Genomic DNA, 23,656 nt, shown 5'->3' on the forward strand with positions numbered 1-23,656 from the left:
CAGTGTCTCGCCGAGGTGCCGAGGGTCTCTGCCGCCGGCGGCGGAGGCCGGCCTCGAACCCGCGAGCCTCCCGGCTCAGCCTCCCGAGCGCCCGGATGACGAGAGCGGGCGCCTGACTTATTTAATTTCTTGAAATACAGTCACCCCTGACCCCTTTTTAAATTTTTTTTAAATTTAGAAACAAGGTCTCGCGGAGGTGCCAAGGGTCTCTACTCAGTGACCTTTGACCTGGGATCCTGCCCGGTGACCTTTGACCTGGGATCCTGGGGGCACTGGTTCCGCCTCCGAGATGACCCCTCCTCCCCGACCTCCCCGACCTCTGTCTTTTTATATTTTTATTATTTTGAGACAAGAGTCTCGCTCGGAGGCCGAGGGCCTCTTTTCTGACTTTCCGAGGCCGGCTCGTCTGGACTTGAGAGGCTGAGAGGGGAGGAGCGCAGGTTGGAGGCCGGCCTCTAAAATAATAATTTAAGAAAATAATATTAATAATAATAATGATAAGTAATAGATGTTGGAGGCCGGCCTCTAAAATTAATAATAATAATAATAATAATAATAATAATAATAATAACAATAATGATAAATAATAGATGTTGAAGGCCAACCTCTGAAATAATAATAATAATAATAATAATTATTATAATAATAATAGATGTTGGAGGCCGGCCTCTAAAATAATAATAATAATAATAATAATGATAAATAATAGATGGTGGAGGCCGGACTCTAAAATAATAATAATAATAATAATAATAATAATAATAATAATAATAGATGGTGGAGGCCGGACTCTAAAATAATAATAATAATAATAATAATAATAATAATAATAATAATAAATATAATCCGGGCAGGTTTTCCTGATAAATCCTCTGTTTTTTCTTCCCAGGACACGAAGATAAAAAACCCACCCAGAGCCCCCGGCGGCCGCCCATCGGTAAGAATCGGCGCGTTTCCTGGGGTCGCAGTGTAGACGGATTTCCTGGCCGTGTGGCCGGGTTTTAATTTTTCTCCCTCGTGGCAGATGACCCGGCGCCGCCCAGACCGAGGCCCAGGCCGAACCCCGACCCGCCCGGCGCCAACGGTGAGAGGGGGGGCGGAGACATATACAGCCCCGAACACGCCGCGCTCGGCCTCACCCGCTTAAATTCCCCCCATCCTGCAGCGAACGGCATCGCTTTGCTCTTTTTTCCTGGCCGAGTAATATTCCTCCAGCTGCGGAAACCTATACAGCCCTGAACATCCCCGCATGGAACTCACAAAATGGATTCCGCCAAAGGCGCGGGTATCAGGCCGCCGCCGCCTGACAACAAAAAGCCCCGCGCCCGCCTTTAATTTAAAAAAAAAAAAGCAAGCTTCTATTTACCCGATTTTGTGAGTTTTGAACTCATTAAAAAAAAAAAAAAGGATCGACTTTTGCTGAGGTTTTTTAAAATTTTTATTTATGTTTTAAACATTCCTCTGCTTGCGGCGGGTCCCGCTTGATTCGGCGTGAATTTTTCCCCCCCCTTATTTCTATAACCTCAGGATTCTGACAAATAACGCGCTTTTTAAAAGGAAAAAAAATTTGTCTTTTAATTCCGCAGGTGGATTCTCCGATGCCGACCTGGCCGACGGGATTCCAGACCGAGACGGTGTTGTTCATTTTATTTTTTTTCCCCCTCTCATCACGTAAACCCCGCCGGGACAAATATCAGCACCGAGCGATAGAAATACGAAAAATATAAATTGTAAAATAAGATATAAACACAAGCATCGGCCAGTAGGAATACCAAAGAACATAAAATGTACAATAGAAGATAAACAAATGGAAACATAGGCCAGAGGCCCACAGAAATACGAAAAAATATCTAAAATGTAAAATAAAATATAAATGTAAGCATTGGCCGGTGGAAATACAGTCTAAAATAAAATATAAATAAATAGAAGCGTCGGGCGGTATCAAAATAGACAGAAAATCGGGCCAGAGACAGAAAAGTTGGGCTTTGGGCTCAGAGAAGCTTCTAGAGCACGAAAAAATAAGTGAAGCTGTTGATTTTATGACCAGAGACACGAAAGAATTAGGAAAAAAGGAAAAAAATAAATAAATAAAAGCCAAAGAGGAGCCCGGGATGGAGGCCACGCCCCCAGGACCTCACGCTCTCCCGCGAGGCTCCGCCTCTTAAAGGGGCCGCGACCCCTTAAATAGCTCCCGCAGGAGGACTAAGTTTTCAGCACCCGGGCATTTGCGGGCGCAGCCCGAAGGCTCCAATTTGGGGGCGGAAACGGCCGCGTCCATTTTGGGAGTTTTTGCGTCGAAAATAAACAGGCTTTTCGTGCTTAGGACGCGGCGGCGGCGACGCGGACGGAGGGAGCCGCGGGCAGGGCGCGCAGGACGGTACGGGCCGCGCGGGCATCCTCCGCCTCTCTTCCTGTTTCTAGTTTTTCTTTCCCCCTTTTCTTTTTTCTTTTTCTCTTTCTCTTCTGTTTTCATTCATTTTCTATTTTTCCTTCTTTTTTCTTTCTCTTTCTTCCTTTTTTCTTTTTGGAATTTTTTTTCTTTTCTTTTTCTCTTCATTTTAATTCTCTTTTTCTCTCTTTTTTTTCTTTTCTTTTTCTTTCTTTCTTAAAAATTGGATTGGAGGTTCGAGACCCGGGTGACGGTGTCCACAGCCTCCTCTGCCAACAACTGCCAGAATGTAGACGCCCATTTTTACTTTTTAATTTTTTTTTTTTTTTGGCTACAACCCAGGGGTGCATGTTCGTTTTTCTCCGTGGCGCAAGGTTGGGCCCGTCTGTCTGTCCGTCCGTGCGTCTTTCTCGTCCCCGAGCCTCTCGGGTCGCTAACCTAACCCGTAACCCTAATCTCTAACCCCCAACTCTAACCCCTAACCTCTAACCCTAACCTGTAACCCTAACCTCGAACCCCTAACCCTAACCTCTAACCTCTAACCCCTAACCCTAACCCTAACCCTAACCCTAACCTCTAACCCTAACCCCTAACCCTAACCTCTAACCCCTAACTCTAACCCCTAACCCTAACCTCTAACCTCTAACCCTAACCCCTAACCCTAACCTCTAACCTCTAACCCTAACCCCTAACCCTAACCTCTAACCTCTAACCCTAACCCCTAACCTCTAACCCCTAACTCTAACCCCTATTCCTAACCCCTAACCTCTAACCCCTAACCCTCACCTCTAACCCCTAACCCTCACCTCTAACCTCTAACCCCTAACCCTAACGTCTCTCCCCGCAGACGCTCCCCAGGGCGTGGTCCCCGGCATCGTGGGCGCCATCGTCGTGGCCGTGGCCGGCGCCATCTCCAGCTTCATCGCCTACCAGAAAAAGAAGTTTTGCTTCAAGGAACACGGTAGGGCGCCTCCTAACCACGTCCGGGCCGCGGACTCCCAAAACAGTGCTCCTCAAAAAATTATTTTATTTGTTAATCTTTTTTTTAATCTTATTTTGTATCCTATGTTATTTTTTATTTTATCTTTTTATTTTATTTAATCTTTTTCTTTTTCTTTTTTTTTTTGGCAAACGCTCCCCAGCCTCCCTGCTGGGAACCAAGATACCTGATGACCACGGCTTATATGAAGACAGATTATATTTTGCTCACAGATTTTTTTGTTTTTTTAAATTTGCCCCAGGGATCCGCCTTCTCTGCCCACGGGTCACTACACGGTGTATTTTTCTTTCATTTTTCTTTATCATTTATACTCGTTTTATCCCCCGATGAGGCAACGACCCTCACGGCTCAGTGAAACCCACTCTGAATTTTATTTTATTTTATTTATTTATTTTTGTGGTACTGGGCTTCCTGGAAGCCCTTCTCCCTCCGGGCTACACTCCCAGACCTATTTTATATTTTATTTGAAAACAGGGTCTCCTAAGCCAGCTCGCTTTGAACCTGCGCCATCCTCCTGTCTCCGCCTCCCAAGCGCGGGGATGACAGGCGTGCGCCGCCACGCCCGGCTCTTATGTTTACTTCTTTATTTTTATTTTTTACTATCATTAATTTTTTTATTTTTTTAACTTATTTCTATTATTTATGTTTATTCTTAATTTTTATTTTTACTTATTTTTATTTCTTATTGTTTTTTATTGCTTATTTTTATTTATTTTTTATAATTCTTAATGTTTCCTTCAGCAGAACAAGGCGGGGTGGACATTGAAAATCGCAACGAGGTCAACGCAGAACCTCCTGGTAAGAAGTTTTTCAGAAACTCTCCCGGTCCCCGGAATCCTGGGGAAAAGCCCCAAAATGCGAGCATCCCGGGGCTCGGGAGGCTGAGGCAGGAGGCTGGCCGGGTGGAGGCCGGCGTCCGCCGCTTAGCAAAGAGACCATCAGCCACTCAGTGAGACCAGGTTTTTTTTAAAAAAAATAATATTTATATATATAAATAGGGCTGAGGGTTCGGTTTGGAGGCAGAATATTCCCGAGTTTAATACCCAGTACCAAACATGAATGAATGAACGAACATTTATTTTTTCTTTTATTATTCTTTTTTACTATTTACTTATTTTATGATTCAATTTGATTTTAATTATTTATCACTTTTAATTATTTACTTATTTTATCATTTAACTTAATTTTGATGTTTTATTATTTTTTATTACTTGTATTATTTTACTTAATCTTAATTTTTAATTATTTTTATTATTTATTTTATCATTTAACTTAATTTTGATTTTTTATTATTTTTTATTACTTATATTATTGGACAATTTCATCTCATTTATTATTTACTTATATTATTTTACTTAATCTTAATTTTTAATTATTTTTATTATTTATTTTATCATTTAACTCAATTTTGATTTTTTATTATTTTTTATTACTTATATTATTGGACAATTTCATCTCATTTATTATTTACTTATATTATTTTACTCAATCTTAATTTTTAATTATTTTTATTATTTATTTTATCATTTAACTTAATTTTGATTTTTTATTATTTTTTATTACTTATATTATTGGACAATTTCATCTCATTTATTATTTACTTATATTATTTTACTCAATCTTAATTTTTAATTATTTTTATTATTTATTTTATCATTTAACTTAATTTTGATTTTTTATTATTTTTTATTACTTACTTGTATTATTTTACTTAATCTTAATTTTTAATTATTTTTATTATTTTATCATTTAACTTAATTTTTATTTGTTATTATTTATTATTTACTTATTTTACTTAATCCTAAATTTTTATTATTTTTACTATTTACTTATCCTGTTTTTCTTATTTTGTTTTATTTATTCTCTTTTGGTGGTGCTGGGGTTCCTGACTCCCAGACCTATTGTTTTTATATTTTTATTTGGAAACAGGGTCTCCCGAGCCAGCGCGGCCGGCCTCGAACCCGCGCCGTCCTCCCGTCTCCGCCTCCCGAGCGCGGGGACGACGAGCGCGCCCACCGCGCCCGGGTTATTTTATTATTTTGTTTAATTCTAATTTTTTATCTTCTATTATTTACTTATTTTATTATTTAACTTAATTTTAATTTTTTATTATGTTTTACCATTCACTTATTATTTAATTTTAATTTTTTTTAAATTTGAAAACAGGGTCTCACTGGGGGGCTGAGGGTCTCAGTTTTGGGGGAACAAAATTGCAATTGACTCGTCCGGTCCCTGTTTTTCCCTCCGCAGTTCAGCGGACTCTTTTACAAAAATAAAAGGAGGATCCGGATTTCGAGGCTACGCGCGGTCTCCTCCTGACGGCGACGGCGGCTCCGGCTCCGACCCTCGTGTCCGAGAACAAGGAATTTTGCAAGCCCGAAGACGGTCTTTTTATTTTTATTTTTTTTTAACCTTTTTATTTTACAAGCCCAGGGTCTTGTTATTAACATTTTTTTAAATTTTTAAACTTTTTCCAATTTTTATTTTACAAGCCCGAGGGTCTTTTTAAAGAGTTTAAAAATTAAAAAAAAAAAAAATATATATATATATAACCCCAAGTGTCGTCTTACTATTTTTTTTTAATTTTTTAACCTTTAAAAAATTTTAATTCTTTAAAGAATTTTTATTTTACAAGCCTAAGCTCTTTTTTTTTTAATTTTTAAATTTTTAAAATTAATTTTTTTTTGTGTGTCCCCGCGACTCGAATCCCAACTTGAAGCCGGTGTCGGATCTGGAACTCGGGGCCGTGGGCAAAGAAAGAAAAGAAAAGAAAAGAAATAAATTAAGTCAAAAATTTAAAAAGGCCCACAAACTAAGTAAATTCAAATTAAAAAAAAATATATATATATATGTATATAAAAGCGCCCTGTCCGAGTGGATATGAAGTTTCTGTGTGGACTTTTTTGTAAACCGAGGTCGGCCTTCCGGGCCCTTCCTCCAACTATCAGTGTTATTGGATATTTCGTTTGTTGGTTGCAGACTAATAAACAGAAAATTCGAAACTGCGTTGGTTTTATTGAAATCTTTGCACCCGGCAGGGTGTTATTATTTTTATTATTATTATTATTATTATTATTATTATTATTATTATTATTAATTTTATTTCTAGGTTCAGCCCACGGGGGTGTTTCCAAATAAAATATAAAATAGGTCTGGGAGTATATAGCCCAGAGGTAGAAAGCCCTTGGATTCCACCCTCAGTACCAGGAAAAAAAAAAAATAAATAAATAAAATAAAATAAAAATGCACGTGGGAGGCTGAGATAGGAGGACTTCACGGTGGAGGCCGGCCTCGATCTTGGAGGTAAGAGACCCTCGGCCACTCAGTGAGACCTAGTTTCCAAATAAACCATAAAAATAAGATTTTTCTTAAAGTTGTTCAATGCCTGAAACAAAAAACGTCATCTTCAGAGGATTTTTTTAATTTTACGCATCGAAAAAGCCGACCCCCGCGGCCCGTCTACACCGCGAGATTCTTTTTTATTTTCATATTTTAATTTTAATTTTTTTTATTTTTTGTTTGTGCCTTTGAACCTGCGAGGCTCCCACGCCCTCGGAGATACATCAGAGCCGCCTCCGGGAGAACCGGTTTTTTTAATTTTAATTTTTTTTTTTTTTTTTTTTTTTTTTTTGGAGGAACCTGCGAGCACTTGTTCGGGAGCCTCCGGGAGTCGCGCAGTTTAATTCTGAGCTTCTGCGGCCGGTGGTTTTTTTTTTTTTTTAATTTTACTTTTAAATTTAATTTTTAAATTTTATTTTATCTTTTTTTAAATTTAATTTTTAAATTTTTTAAATTATTTCTTGGCAGAGGGAGCCGGCGCCCGCTCACAATTCCCGCCCGGCGGCCGGGTAGAGACTGGAAAGCGGGCGGAGGCCGAGGATGGAGGCCCGGAGGCTGCTCGAGCCTCAGCTCTGGCTCCTGTCGCTTCTGCTGTTGGTGGATTTTCCGGCGACAACCCGAGGTAAGAGACTCAATTTATTTTTATTTTTATTTTTGCTTCGGGAAAAAAAAAATAAAAAATAGATTTTGTGCAATGGGATTATTATTATTATTATTATTTTAAGGGGGGGAATTGGATTCTGAGAGCCGGGTGGACAGAGAGAAATTTTAAAAATTATTTATTTATTTATTTATATTTATTTATTTATTTTTAAAATTTATTTAAATTTATTTTTTGTTTGGGAATTAAAGTTGGGGTTTTTCTTTTCTTTTTTTTTCTTTTTCCTTTTTCTTTTTCTTTCTTTTTCTTGTTTTTTTTTTTTTTTTTTGGACACGGTTCTGTTCTGTGTTTCGTGTCTAAGACGGAAAGAATTTTGTTGGGCGGGTGAGGAATTTGCCGATCCGGCGTCTGGGTTGAAAATGATTGTCATCGACTTGGGAGGAGGCCGACGGCCGCGTCGGGAGGAAAGAGACCCTCGGCCACCCGGCCGGACCCTGATTTTAAATTGAAAAGTAAAGTTAAATAGGGCTGGAGGGCCTCCACATTAAAAAAAAAAAAAAAAGAAAAGAAAAAAAAAGAAACAAAAACCAAAAAAAAAAAAAAAAAAAAAAGGTTTTGATTCAATCGTGAAAATACAGAACTTTATATCTCACCTGATGGCTCTGAATTTTTCTTGTTCTTTTTTCTCTTTTCTTTCCTTCTTTTAATTATTTATTACATTTTATTTTTATACTGCGCCCTTCTGGAGCACCACACCCGGATTTTCTTTTTCTTCTTCTCTTTTATTCTTTAATTTAAATTTAATTTAATTTTAATTTTCTTTACTTTTCGCTTTTTACTTTAGTTTTATTTTTGTCCTAGAGATTGAACCCAGGCGGCTGAGCGACGCCCCCCCCCTCTTTTTTCTTCTTTACTTGGAAACAGAGTCTCACTGGGGTGCTGAGGGTCTCTGTGCCGAGCGTCTGAGGCCGACCTCCGGCCTCCGACCTCCCGGCCTCCGCTCTCAGCCTCCGAGTCCGGGGCTGCTTGATCTCGAGTCCGGGGCTGCTTGATCTCGAGTCCGGGGCTGCTTGATCTCGGCCGGAGGAGCCGGTTGTTTTGCTTTTTGGCCTCTGTCATTACCATGGTAACGAGGGCGAGGTCCTGACTTGGCAAAAAAGGGTGTTCTCACTGCCTCCGCTTGTGAGTTTCGGGAGATGCAAGGATTTCAGGGAGAGAAAACTCCAGAAAGTTCCAGAAAATTCCAAAAAATTCCAGAAAGGACCCAGCGTGCAGCCTGGGCCGCTGCGGAGTAGAGACCCTCGGCCACCCTGTGAGACCTTAACCACTCAGCAGAGGCCCAGAAAACTCCAGAAAACTCTAGAATATTCCAGAAAACTCCAGAAATTTCCAGAAACTTCCAGTAAGGACTCAGCGTGCTGTCTTGGTCGCTGAGCAGAGACCCTTCCTTGGCCACCCAGTGAGACCTTAACCACTCAGCAGAGACTCAGACCCTTCCAGAAAAACACTAGAAAGTTCCAGAAAACTCTAGAAACTTCCAGAAAGGACCCAGCGTGCAGCCTGGGCCGCTGCGGAGTAGAGACCCTCGGCTACCCTGTGAGACCTTAACCACTCAGCAGAGACCCAGAACATTCCAGAAAACTTCAGAAAACACTAGAAAATTCCAGAACATTCCAGAAAGTTCCAGAAATTTCCAGAAAGGACCCAGCGTGCAGCCTGGGCCGCCGAGCAGAGACCCCCGGGGCCCGATCCGACCCGGGGATTAACTCTCTTCTCTCCGAGCTCCACCCCCGGCCCTGTTTTGTTTTATTATATTTTTGAAATACGGTCTCGCTGAGTGGCCGAGGGTCTCACCGTGTGTTCTCCGGCTCAGGATCCGCTTCCGCACGACCGTGTCGTGAATCAGTGGCCGGGTGGAGACGGACAACACACACACACCGGGTTATTTTGTGCGGCGGCGCCGGGGGCGGAGTTCACAGGCTGGATGCGAGGGTGACTGGGCGGAGGCCGGCAGTGTAGACGGGAAGCCGCTGGCGTTGTCGCTGTGTAGATGAGTAATCCGACTTGGCAGCGTCTGCCTCTGAGCCCCACCCACAGCCCTAGTTTTCTATTTTCATTTGGAAACAGGGTCTCGCTAGGTGGCTGAGGGTCTCTGATAAGTGGCTGCAGGAATCCGGCCTCCAAACGTGCACGGATCCGTCTACGCAGCCCTCCATACGTACATGAATCTTCTTTTTCACCCTCTAACGCACCGTCTACACGGCTGCGGGCTTTTTGTTCGGATACGGGGGGCGGGAGGGAGCGCAGAGGAAGCGGTGGAGAAGAGAGAGGGGAGTACTATACAGGCGGGAACAAGGAGGACCCTCGCGTTCTCCGCCCCGGTCCGACCCCATCTCATCCGGGCATTTCTCACGCTGTTTGACCCCACAGGTCAAGGGGACTTCGACCTGGCCGACGCGCTGGACGACCCCGGTGAGTGTCGGTCCTCATTCATTCGTTCATTCCATCCATAAATCATTAATTCATTTTGGGGGAGCTGCCAGCATATCTCTGCTGATTTTAATTATTATTATTAATTATTATTATTATTATTATTGTTATTATTAATTTTTATTTTTAATTGTCTGTTGACAGACCCCACCAAGAAGCCGAGCTCAGGTGAGCGCGTCTGAGCCTCTTGGAGGCCGCGCCCGGGTCGGAGGCTCCAAAGGAGGCCGGGGCCGAGGCTCGAGGAGGCCGGAGGAGCGGAGGCCACCGGCGAACCCCGGGCGCCAGGGACCGGAGCGAGGAGCCCGAGCCCGGCACCCAGGGGCGCGGGAGGCCTCCTGGGCCTCGAAGCGGGTTGAGGGTCTCTGCGCATTCTGGAATTTTCTAGAATTTTCTAGAGATTTCTGGAAGTTTCTAGAATGTTCTAGAGTTTTCTGGAAGTTTCTAGAGTTTTCTGGGATATTCTAGACTTTTCTGGAGGTTTCTGGAATGTTCTGGGTCTCTGCCCAGTGGTTAAGGTCTCACTGGGGGGCCAAGGGTCTCCACTCGGTAGCCAAGGCTGCACCCCGCCGGCCTCCGGCCCCGGCCTCCCCAGTCCCGGGTCTCCGGCGGCGGCTCCACGACTGTATTTTCTTTCCTATTTCTACAAATTTGTTTCCACGCAGATGTCTACCCCAGGCCCAAGCCGCCAGCTCGCCCGGATTCGGGGTTTCCCGAAAATAGTGGAAGTAAGAACGAGAAAAAAAAAAAAAAATATATATATATATATATACACTTACATATATTTCTATTATATAGTATTTTTATAAGTTTATATTATATAATATATTTATGTTTATACATTTATATTATATATTTATATATTATATTAATCCTTTTACATATATATTATATATTATATTTTATTATATGCTACATATATTATGTAATATATTATTTTATGTAATATTATTTATGTATATATCATATATTATATTTTATTATTATGCTATATATATTATGTAATATATTATTTATGTAATATCCTCTATATATTATATATTATATTATATTATTTGCTACATATATTATGCAATATATTATTTATGTAATATTATTTATATATATTATATATTATATTTCATTATATGCTACATATATTATAAATTATTTTATGTAACATCATTTATGTATATATCATATATTATATTTTATTATTATGCTATATATATTATGTAATATATTATTTATGTAATATCCTGTATATATTATATATTATATTTTATTATTTGCTACATATATTATTGTAATATTATTTATATATATTATATATTATATTTCATTATATGCTACATATATTATAAATTATTTATGTATATATTATATATTATATTTTATTATGCTACATATGTTATGTAATATATTATTTATGTAATCCTTTATATATTATATATTATATATTATATTATTTGCTACATATATTATGCAATATATTATTTATGTAATATCCTTTATGTATTATATATTCCATTTTATTATTTGCTACATATATTATGCAATATATTATTTATGTAATATCCTTTATATATTATATATTCCATTTTATTATTTGCTACATATATTATACAATATATTATTTATGTAATGTTATTTATATATATTATATATTATATTTCATTTTATGCTACATATATATTATTTTATTTCATATTACTTATATATATTTTATATATATTATATGGGTAATATTATTATTTTCCTAAAACGACACACATTCCCTCCGCAGACATCTACCCACCGCCGAAGCCACAGCCTCGTCCGCAGCCCGGCGGAGGTAAGAAGAGAAATCATCCATTTTCTGTTCGAAAGGGGATTCGGGCGCAATATCCCCCTTTCCTTGACTGAAAATTAAATCCAGACTCCGCGATGGAAAACTAAAAATTTTCTTTTTCTGAGAGAATTCTGCGAGAAGTCCTATTTTTAAAAATTTTTTTAAATTTTATTTATTTATTTATATTTATTTTATTTTTTAAACTTTTAGTTTTTTAATTAATTAATTTATTTTTAATTTTTAATTTATTATTAATTAATTAATTTATTTATTGTTTTTGACCGACTGACACCCGGGTGTGACGTCCGCCGCCCACCGGAAAAACGGACCCCAGATTGCAGCGCGTTAGAAGCTGCTGCGATGATGGTGGAAAAAAAGAAAAAAAAATTATTATTACAATTTTCTTTTTATTAGTTTCTGTGTTTTTTTTTTTTTCCGTAGAATCCCGGGTGCCTTTTTTTTTTTCGTTGCTGTCACAAAATTCTCGAGGTCAGATTCCTTATCAAGCAAAAAGGTTTATTTTTAATTTTTAATTATTATTATTATTATTATTTAGTCTGGGGATGGAACCCAGGGGCATTCGACCCCCGAGCTCCACCCCCTGCCCTATTTTTTATTCTTTATTTTGAAACCGGGTCTCACTGAGTTGCCGAGGGCCTCGCTAAGTAGCTGAGGCCGGCCTCGAACCGCGGTCCTCCCATCTCGGCCTCCCAAATACCCGGATGACGAGCCTGCGGCACCACGCCCGGCTAGAAACTATTTTATTTTTAAAAATTACACTCAGGGTCTCTTTGAGTGGCCGAGGGTCTCTTTGCCCAGGGGCCGAGGCCGGCCTCCACCCCGCCGGCCTCCTGTCTCAGCCTCCACTCTTGATTTTCTTTAATTTTTTTTTTTTTTGGCGTCTGTAGTTGCAAAAATGTCGGGCTCAGGGTTTGGGGTGTTTTCAGAGAATAAGTGTGAGCCGCGGTGTCGCCGCCCGCAGGTCACCTCGACGGTGTGGACGACGGACACCGCCCACCGCGGCCCCGGCCGCCCCCGGGTAGGTGCCGAGGCCCAGGCGTGGTGGCGCGCGCTCGTCATCCGGGCATTCGGGAGGCTGAGACGGGAGGATCGCGGTTTGAGGCCAGCCTCAGCTACTTAGCGAGGCCCTCGGCAACTCACCGAGACCCGGTTTCAAAATAAAGAATAAAAAATAGGGCAGGGGGTGGAGCTCGGGGGTCGAATGCCCCTGGGTTCCGTCCACAGTATTGCAAAAATAAATAAATAAATAAATAAAAATAAAATATGCAAAAAAAATAAATAAATAAAATAAATGAAAATAAAGATTTAAAATAATAAAAATAAAGATTAAAAGAATAAAAATTAAAAATAATAATAAAATAATAAAAATGAAAATAAAATAATGAAATTAAAAATAATAAAAGAATAATAAAAAATAACAATAAAATAAGATGAAAATAAAAAAATAAAATTGAAAGTTAAATAATAAAAACAAAAATAAAAATAAGATAAAATGAAAATAATAAAAATAAAATTAAAAGTTAAATCATCTAAAAACAAAAATAAAAATTAAATTAAAAAATAAAATAAGAAAAACAAAATTAAAATAAAAAATAATAGAAATAACAAAAATTAAATTAAATAAAAAAATTTGGAATCAGGTCTCACTGAGTGGCTGAGGGTCTCTTCGCTAAGTTGGACATTCCTAAATTCTCTCTTTTTTAACAACAGGAGGTGGCGGCTATGGTGGTGGCGGCGGCGACTCTGACAGTTATGGAAACTCGCACGGTATACACCCGGGATGGGCGCTGGGAGGCCGCGGGCAGTGTAGACGGGAGGCAGAAATTAAATTTGAATAACGGCATTCATCCCAGGATACTTGAGAGGCTGAGATGGGAGGCTGGCAGGTTGGAGGTCGGCCTCGGCCACTTAGCAGAGACCCTCAGCCACCCAGTGAGAGTGTTTTATTTTTATTATTTTTGTCATTTTTATTATTTAATTTTATATTTATTTTTATTTTTATTAATTTTTAATTTTATATTTATTATTTCTATTTTTGTTATTTTTATTATTTAGAATTTGATTTTATATTTATTATTTTTATTTTTATTATTTAAATTTAAAATTTTCATTTTTATTTTTCTTATTTTTCTTATTTCTTTTAAAAAACGTTTTTGTTTTATTTCTGCGGGTCCGCGGATGGAACCCCGGGGGCTTTCAACCTCCAGGCTACACCCCTGGCCCTATTTTTCATTCGTTATTTCTAAACAGGGTCTCACTGAGGTGCCGAGGGTCTCTGACCTCTCCCCTACGACCTTCAACCTTCTGGACGTTCCTAATTTCTCCCTTTTTTGTCTTTCAGGAGGCGGCGGCGGCGGCTATGACAGCGCCGGGACCTCACAGGGTATACACTGCGCTTCCTGGGCGGCCGGCGGTGTAGACGGGCGGGGCGGCTGCGACTTCTAACCCCCTCAGGAGCCCCACGCTTCGTGTCTGGGTCTTTTCCCCGGTATTTCCTGGCCTTTTTTTTTTTTTTTTTAGGTTTATGATTTATTCCGGTTCACTGAGCCTCCAACCCGCAGAACCGCTTTATTTGGGGGGGACAAACAGGTCTCACTGAGGTGCCGAGGGTCTCTTTCCCCGGCCGCAGTCGCCTCTCGTCCCGCGCTCGAGTTCCCGCCAACGCGGGCACGGTTTGCACACCTGTGGGGGTGCACGTGTATGTGCATGAGTCGCCTCTCCCCGGCTCCGGGCCGGGTTCGGTTCGGGTTCGGGCCCGTGACCCGGTGTCCTGTCCTTTCTGGGCCCCATGACCCCGCTCTCGGTCCTCCCCGGCGGGTGGAGGCCCACGGGGACGCGGTGGGCTCGGATGCGCTCGGTTGCTCTGGGCTCTACTCGCCTGGTCTAGGCTCTGGGGCTCGGATGGGCTCGGTTGCTCTGGGCTCTATTCGCCTGGGCTCGGATGGGCTCGGTTGCTCTGGGCTCGGCTCCGGGGCTTGGCTCTGTTCGATTGCTCTGGGCTCGACTCTGTTGGGCTGGGCTCACTCCTTCCGGTTCCTCGGGGCTCGGATGAGCTCGGCCCCCTCCACTTCCGTTCTCCGGGGCTCGGCTATTTCCGGTTCCGGTCGCCTGGGCTCGCCCGGGCTCGGCTCTCTCGGCTCGGGCCTGTTGGGCGGGGCTCGCCCGGGCTCGGATCGTCACTTCCGGCCATGGCCAGGGGGCGGGGCGGGGGGGTCGCAGCTGGTTTTTTTTTACTCCCCCCCCATCAGGTCGACGCGTCTTTAAGTTTTAAAATCCTCTTTCTTTCTTCCTGGTCTGTTTCTGCCCCTGCAGACGCCGCCCCCTCCGAGCCACGCCTCCCGGGTTCTCTAATTACTTGGGCGCAGGGTCTCGCCGGGGGGCCGAGGGTCTCTGCCGAGTGCGTGGCGCAGGAGGCCGGCCTGTAATCTGCCGCCCGCCCGTCCCAGCCTCCCACGGACTCGGCCGCCGTCGGCTTTTTTTTTTCTTCTTCGTGGTACTGGGCTTCGAACGACCCCCAGACCTACTTTATTTATTAATTTCACTATTACTTATTTATTATTTATTAGTTTCCCTATTATTTATTTCTTATTTATTTAATTTATTAATTTCTCTATTATTTATTTATTATTTATTTTATTCATTAATTTCCTTTTATTTGTTATTTATTTTATTCATTTCTTTATTTCTTTATTATTTATTTTGTTTACTCATTTCCTTATTATTTATTTTATTAATTTCCTTATTATTTATTCATTATTTTATTTATTAATTTCCTTATTATTTATTCATTATTTTATTTATTAATTTCCTTATTATTTATTCGTTATTTATGTATTTCCCTATTATTTACTCCTTTTTTTATTAATTTCCCTATTATTTATTTAACTTATAAATTTTCTTCTCATTCATTATTGATTTTATTTATTCACTTCTTTGTTATTTATTTTTTTCAACAGTAATTTCTAAACCGCTCTTGGCCGGGTCTGGGGAGGCTGAGACGGGAGGTCGGCAGCTGGGAGGCCAGCCTCTTCGGCTTCCTTAGCGAAGGCAGAGACCCTCGGCTCCTCAGTGAGACCCCGTTTGCAAATAAAAAAATGTATAAAGTCGGGCTGTGTTTAAGGGACGCCCCTGGGGTTTAACCTCCGGGCCCGCCCGGCCTCCGCCCCGGCCTCTACCCCGACCTCTGACCTCTGGCCTCCCGCAGGCAACACCGTGGCGCGAATCGTGTCTCCCATCGTGTCCGTGGTGGTCGTCGCCTTAGTAGGTGCCGGGGCCAGCTACTTCCGGTCCAATCACAGGAGGAACTGCTTCCGGAGCACAGGTAGGGTCACCTCCCCGGGGACCCCCGCACCCCCTAAGTCACCCCCTTGGTCACAAACCCCGATTTAGTCTCTTTTGTTTCTTTTCTTTTTAATTTTGAAACAAGGTCTCACTAGGTGGCCGAGGGTCTCTGTTTTCGATATCTGAGGCTGGTCTTCAAATAAAACTATTTTCCCCAAAGCTTTTTCGTATAGTTTATTTTCCCCCATGTTTTAATTTAATATTATTTATTATTATTTCTATTTTTTGGGTGCATTATATTCATACATCATATTGGGGTAAAAAAGAACTTGTGTTTTTTTTTATAGATTTAAAAAAAATTATATTTTCTTTGTTTGGTTTTGATTAAAAAAATCCTAAAACCGACAACCCGTGAGCGCCCTCTGCTGGTTGGTTTATGAACCAAAAAAAAAACTCATCCCGGGCTTTTGCCCCCACCCTAAAAATAAAAAATTATTTTTATTTATTATTTAAATTAAATTGTGTTTAATTAATTTTTATTTAATTAATTATTTTTATTTAATTAATTTTCATTTAAAAAATTTAAATTATTTTTTATTTGTTATTTAAAATTAACTGTTGGGAAAACGGTTAATTTAAAAATAATAATAAATAAATCATCAGCGACCTGCATCGTGAACGGATTTGCAGATGTGTTTGAGCCCGGGGCCTCTCGCCGCCGCCAAAATGTCGGTCGAGGAGTCAGTCGACAAACCCGATCCGACCCGCCGTCCGTGTCTGCGGATTCGGGATTCGCGGGTTCGGCGCCCCTCGGGTGGAAAATAGCTGTTAAAAATAACTTTTAAAAAATGGCGCCTGGGCCCGTCATCCGGGTACCCGTGGGGAGGCCGAGGCGGGAGGCTGGGGGCGGAGGCCGGCCTCGGCCACTCAGCGAAGAGACCCTCGGCCACTCGGCGGGACCCCGTTTACGAAGAAAAATTCAAAAAATAGGGCTGGGGAGGTAGACCTGTGGGAAATGGTAGGTTATATGTGTCATTTAAAATATATAATTACATATATTTATTATTTGACATATAATTCTATATTAACATTTTATATATAATTTTATACTAAATATGTTTTTATACATTTAATGTGTACCGAATATATATTTAATATACAATCATGTATATTTGATATATAATTACATATGTTTAGTATATAATTTTTATATATGTAATATAATTATGTATACTTAATAAATGGTTATATATTATATATAACTTTGTATATTTTATATATAATTATATATTTAACATGTAATTTTTTATTTAAAATATAACTTTATATAATTATATGTTTAACATATTTTAATATATTTAATATATAACTATGTATACTTAATAAATTATATATTAATGTATTATTATGTATATATAATTATATTTAACATATAATTATACATTTAACATATAATTGTATATTTAATATACAATTATGTATTTAACATATAATTTTAATATATTTAATATATAATTATGTATACTTAAGAAATACTTAATACTTAATAATACTTAATAAATGATTATACATGAATACATAATTATACATTTAGCATATAATTGTATATTTAATATATGATTATGTAATTATATATTTACCATTTTAATATTTAATATTTATTGAATATATAATTATGTATGCTTAATAAATTATATAATTATGTACTTAAGATGTATAATTATATGTAATATTAGAATACATGTTATATATATTTTTTATATTTCATATTTTTTAATATATAAAAAGAAATATATTTATTTTATATATTATTATGAATATATTATGTATAAAATAAATATATATTCTTTATTAAACATTTATTATGAATAAATCAATATATTAAACATGTTTATATTTATTATAAACATCATAAATATTTAATATTTATAAATACTATATTTAGCTGTTGATATTTCATTTATTTATATATGTATATATACGGAGGAATTCAAGAATGTGTGAAAGTGATTTACTGAGCTGTTTTTTCCCCGGCTTTGACCTCTGGCCTCTCACCTCTCCCGCAGACTCCGCGGAGGTCGTGTGACGGCATCAAAATCTCCGGATCGTTTTGAGAAAAAAAAAATTATTATTATTTTTTCAATGAAGACGAGAACCCGGTTCGCGGCTCCAGAGGAAACTTGCCTTTTTGAAAATTATTTTCAGAGTCTCGCTCGGTGGCCGAGGGTCTCTGCGCTCAGGGTCGAGGCCGGCCTCCGACCTCGGCCTCCCGTGCGTCCCGGGCTGTCGGGTGTAAAATTGCAAAAAAATTGCATTGATAATTTCTAAGAAGCTGCGGGTCGGGAGCTCAACTTTTGCTCGATTTTTTATTTTAATTTTTTTATCCAAAAAAAAAAAAATAATAATAACCGAGCATTTTTTTCCCGGACCAAGGTTTCTTATATTTTTAGGCTTTGACGCTGTCACGGTTTCTTTTTGCTTGACATATATATGTTTTTCTTTTATTTACGAGAGTATACATTTTTTTTTCATATAAAAATATCTTAAAAGTCTGTTAGAACCAGGTGTGGGGGCACAGAAATATCTTTTGGGTCCTTGGGAGGCTGAGATGGGAGGCTGGCAGGTTGGAGGCCGGCCTCAGCCGCTTAGCACAGAGACCCTCAGCCACTTAGTGAGACCCTGTGTCTAATAATAATAATAATAATAATAATAATAATAATACTCTCAGACACCCAGTGAGACCCTGTTCTCAATTAAATAATAATAATAATAACACTCAGCTGCCCAAGAGATCCTGTTTCCAATTTAATCATAATATTAATAATAAATAAGAGACCCTCAGCCACCCAATGAGACCCTGTTTCCAAATTTAAAAAAATTTTTTTTAAATAATAGAGGCCCTCAGCCACCTAGTGAGACCCTGTTCTTAATAATTAATAATAATAATAATAATATAGAGACACCAGCCACCCAGGGAGACCCTGTTTCCAATATAATAATAATGATAATAATAATAATAATAATAATAATAATAATAATACACCAGCCACCCAGGGAGATTTCTAATAATAATAATTAATAATAATAATAATAATAATAATAATAATAAACAACCCTCAGCCACCCAGGGGGACATTTTTAAAATTTTTTTCCCCCCAGAATTAATTAAAAACCCCCCGGGGCGTGTCGACCTGCGCAGAAGCGCCCGGAGCCTCTTTTTCTGTTTTATTTCCGTGTCTCCGTCCCGAGCCTGGTCGTCCGCAGGTGGCCCTGGCCGGAGGCGAGGTGGAGGCCGAAGTGGAGGCCAAGATGGCGGCCGGGGCGGAGGCCAAGATGGCGGCAGTGGGAGGAAGTCCGCGCCGACTACCTGGGCCGCCCGCCGTGCCTCAGTTTACCCCCGTCGACATCCAGGAGCTCATCATCCACCCCCCACTCCTCCCCGCGGCCTCCGCAGTTCTAGAAAATTCTCCCAGGTCCCAAGTGGGTGCCGAGGGTCTCTGCCGAGTCCTCGCCAATCAGGAGAGGGAAGAATGTCGGGTCACTGGGCTACCGGGCTTCAAAAAAATAATAATAAAAAAAATAAAAAAACCCCAAAATACCCAGAAGCTCGCGGTGGCTTTGGGTATTTGGAGGAAAAAGAAAAAAAAAAAAAAAAGAGGATTCGCATCCGGTTGAAGAACTCACATTTCCGGGCTACGCGTCAGCCCCGGGGTTGGAATTAAAAATTTTGAAACAGCCGCGTGGGGCGCGCGTATGTTTTTTCCCCATTTCTGGGTCTTTTAAACAAAAAATTTTCCCCCAAACGCCGGCATTTTGGAGGCCAGGACGGGAGGATCGCGGTTGGAGGCCGGCCTCGGCTGCTTGGTGAAGTCTCCGCGCTCTCCCGTGAGTCTCCGCGCTCTCCCATGATTCTCCGCGCGCTCCCATGATTCTCCTCGCTCTGCTGTGAGTCTGCACTCTCACTCCCATGATCCTCCGCGCTCTCCCATGATGCTCCGCGCGCTCCCGTGGTCCCCCGCGGTCTCCCCGGAGCAGTAGCATCGCGCGTGCTCTCTCCAGGAAGCAGCCCCGCCCTTTTAACTTCGTTTCTTATTCCGGATTCCGGAGCGGGTGGGTCCCGCGCGGCTGCCGAGGGTCTCGCGCGCCTGGCGATGACGGCGACCTGCTCTCCTCTCTTTGTCCTTTTTATTCCCTCATTTCCTGCAGCCGCCGTTTCTTTTCTTGTTTTTTTCGGTCTTTATTTCCTGTTTCCCGGCGGCCCCGGCGCCGCTGTCACTCACCGACTTATTTGCACGGGGTCGACCCAGGCCCGTCCCGCCGCCCACATTTTATTTCTTTTTCTTTGGAAAGGCGCGTTATTTAGCGATTTATTAGTAGCGGGGGCTGACTCCAGGCCCTTCCGCTCCCTGGCTTTTTAATTTATTTTATTATTTATTTATCATTATTATTTATTATTTTATTTTATTATTTATTTATTTTTATTTTTATTTATTATTAATTTATTATTACTTATTTTTATTTTATTTATTTTATTTATATTTATTTATTTATTTATTCGTGTATTCGTTTGTTTATATTCGTAAACGCGGTCCGGCGCAGGTGCCGAGGGTCTCTCTCTCTGCCAAGCGGCCGCAGCTGGGCTCCTGGATCAGTCCCGAGAGCAGGCGCAGGGTTGCTTTAAGAGCTGCGGCAGCGGAGGACCCGGATGTCCTAGCGGGCGGGGCGGGGCTGAGGGAGCGTGGGCGTGGCCAGGTCCATAAGGGGGCGGGGATAAGGGAGCATGGGCGTGGCCAGGCCGCAGGGGGCGGGCTTAGAGGCTGAGGGGCGTGGCCAAGCCCAAGAGTTGCCGGGCGTGGCTTAGCGTGGGGGCGTGGCTTGGGCTCAGATCTTTGTATGGGCGTGGTTTAGAGAGGGTGGGCGTGGCCCGGCCCTCAGGGTCGGGGCTTTAGACTTAGGGGCGTGGCCTCATCCATGAGCCTAGAGGGGCGTGCTTTAGAGTGCATGGGCGTGGTCAGTCCTAAATGGGGCGTGGCTAAGGCCTAGAATCTGGGCATGGCTTGGAGTTTGTGGGCGTGGCCAGGCATAGAGGGCGTGTCTTGGAGACTGCGGGGGCGTGGCTTGGGCTCAGTCCACACAGGGCGCCTTGGAAAGTCCGGGGCGTGGCCAGGGCCGAGAGTCGTGGGGGGCGTGTCTTTGCGTGTGTGGGCGTGGCCAGGCGTAGAGGGCGTGTCTTAGCGTGGGGGCGTGCCTGGGGCTTAGTTCCACGTGGGGCGTGGCTTAGAGTATGGGCGTGGCTTGGACTCAGTTTCACATGGGGCGTGACTAGGAGGATGTGGGCGTGGCGAGGTCAAAGGGGCGTGTCCTTATATGTAGGGGCGTGGCCTCGGCCAAGTGTTCACAGGGGCGTGCCTGAAAGTCCGTGGGTGTGGCCAGGACACAGGTCCACACGGGCGTGGCTTGGAGAATGGGGGCGTGGCCTCCGCTCAGAGTTCTATGTGGGCGTGGCTTGGAGCGTGTGGGCGTGGCCAAGCACAAAAGTTTGCATAGGGCGTGTCTTAGCGTGGGGGCGGGGCTTAGGTTCAGTTCACTGTGGGGAGTCATACGTTTTCTGGGCGTGGCCAGGCCCACAGGGCGTGTCTTAGAGTGTGGGGGCGTGGCCTGCATTAAGAATCTCTGTGTGGGCGTGGCTTGGCCATCAGCCTGCGTGGGGCGTGCCTTCGCTACTGTGGGCGTGGCCTGGGCCTAGAGTTTAGATGGGGCGTGGCTTAGAGCACGCGGGGGCGTGGTCAAGAGAAAAAAATGCATGGGGCGGGGCTTGGGTGATGGGGGCGTGGCCAGATGGGCCCAATAGCGCACGAGGGCGTGTCTTTGGGCGTTCGTGGGCGTGGTCAGGACCAAGCAATTAACTGGGGCGTGACTTGGAGGGTGATGGGCGTGGCCAGGGCCAAAATCTACATATGTGGCCTAGATCTCTTGGGGGGCGTGGCCAGGATAAATTGTCCAGGAAGGGCGTGGCTTAGAGCATGTGGGCGTGGCCAGCACCAGAGACGCAGGTCTGCGCAATGTGGGAGCGTGGCTGAGAGCGGGCGTGACCAGGACAGGCCATCGGATGGGGCGTGGCTTAGCTTGGAGGCGTGGTCAGAGACAACAGCTTTAGTGGGCGTGGCTTACTGTGGGGGCGTGGTCAGGGCCAACCGTCAACGTGGGGCGTGGCTTAGAGGATTGAGGGCGTGGTCAGGGATAATATTCTATATGAGGCATGACTGAGAATGGGGGAATGGGGCGTGGCTTAGAGCGTGGGGCGTGGCCTCAGCCTAGAGCCCTCATTGGGCATATGTTGAAACCTGTGGGCGTGGCCAGGGCTACAAATCGACATGGGTGTGGTTCAGAGGTGTGGGCGTGGCCTCAAAGCCCCCTACTCAGCTCGTCTTAGTGGTGTGGGCGTGGCCAGGACCTAGACGATACAGTGGGCGTGGCTGAGGGAACGAGGGGGCGTGGCCAGGGCCAGTATTAACATGGGGCTTGGCTTAGAGGATTGGGGGCGTGGCCAGGGCAATACTCTACCCGGGGTGTGGCTTTCAAATATGGGCGTGGCTTACCATGTGGGCGTGGTCTCCGCCTAGGGCCCTTACTGGTTATATCTTGCAGACCGTGGGCGTGGCCAGGGCTACAAATCGACATGGGGCGTGGTTAAGAGGGCGGGGGCGTGGCCAGGGATAATATTCTACATGGGGCGTGGCTTTGAGAATTAGGGGCGTGGCTTAGAAGGTGGGGGCGTGGCCGCGATCAGATGCCTATGTCGGGGCGTGGCTTAGCATATGGGGGCGTGGCCTCCATCTAGAGTCCCCCACTGAGGGTGTCCTTGCGTGTAGGCGTGGCCACGGCGCTCCATCCACGTGGGCGTGGCTTAGAGAGTAAGTGGGCGTGGCCAGGGCCAGAGGCGCCCGTTGGCTGCCTCGGGGAGCGTGTGGGCGTGGCCAGTGCCAACAATCTGCAATGGGATGACGTATAGAGCGGGTGGGCGTGGCCAGCGGGGAGTGGGCGTGGCCGGGCATGCCTCGTTCTCGCTGTGGGCGGGGCGCCGGCGGTTTTCAGGGCGCTGGGGGCGGGGGAGCCATTTTGAAATTAAAAAATAAAATAGGGCTGGGGAGTAGCTCCAGTCTTTAGGGCTCAGGAGAGGGGTCCCGGCCGGGTTTGGGGGTCTAGCATTTCCATTTTTATTTTATTATTTTATTTTGTTTTCAGTGTTACCCAGGACCCCCGGCCCGATTTGTAATTTACTTTTATTTGGAGGCAGGGTCCCACTGAGCGGCCGAGGGTCTCTTTGCTGAGCGCCTGAGGCCCGGCCTCCGCCCTGCCAGCCTCCAGCCTCAGCCTCCCGGGGCCCGAGATGTCAAGTTCTTTGTCTTTAATTGGAAAATTTCATTTATTTTTTTTGCATTTTCGGGTGCGCCCGGGCTTCAAGTGGGGACCACGGCCCGAGACCCCGCCCCAGGCAGCGTAGTCGGAGTTTCTCTGGTATTGAGTGGGGCCCTGCAGATGGAATCCCGGGCCCCTCTATATATTATTATTTTATTTATTTAATTTTTTTTTTGGGGGTCTTGGGGTGGAACCCAGGGGCATTTGACCTCTGACCTACACCCCCAGCCCCATTTTTTATTCTTTATTTTGAAACCTGGTCTCACTGAGCTGCCGAGGGTCTCTTTGCTACATGGCGAGCCAGAGGTC

The sequence above is a fragment of the Muscardinus avellanarius genome (assembly GCF_963383645.1).
Source record: "Muscardinus avellanarius genome assembly, chromosome: X".
Classification (NCBI taxonomy): Eukaryota; Metazoa; Chordata; class Mammalia; order Rodentia; family Gliridae; genus Muscardinus; species Muscardinus avellanarius.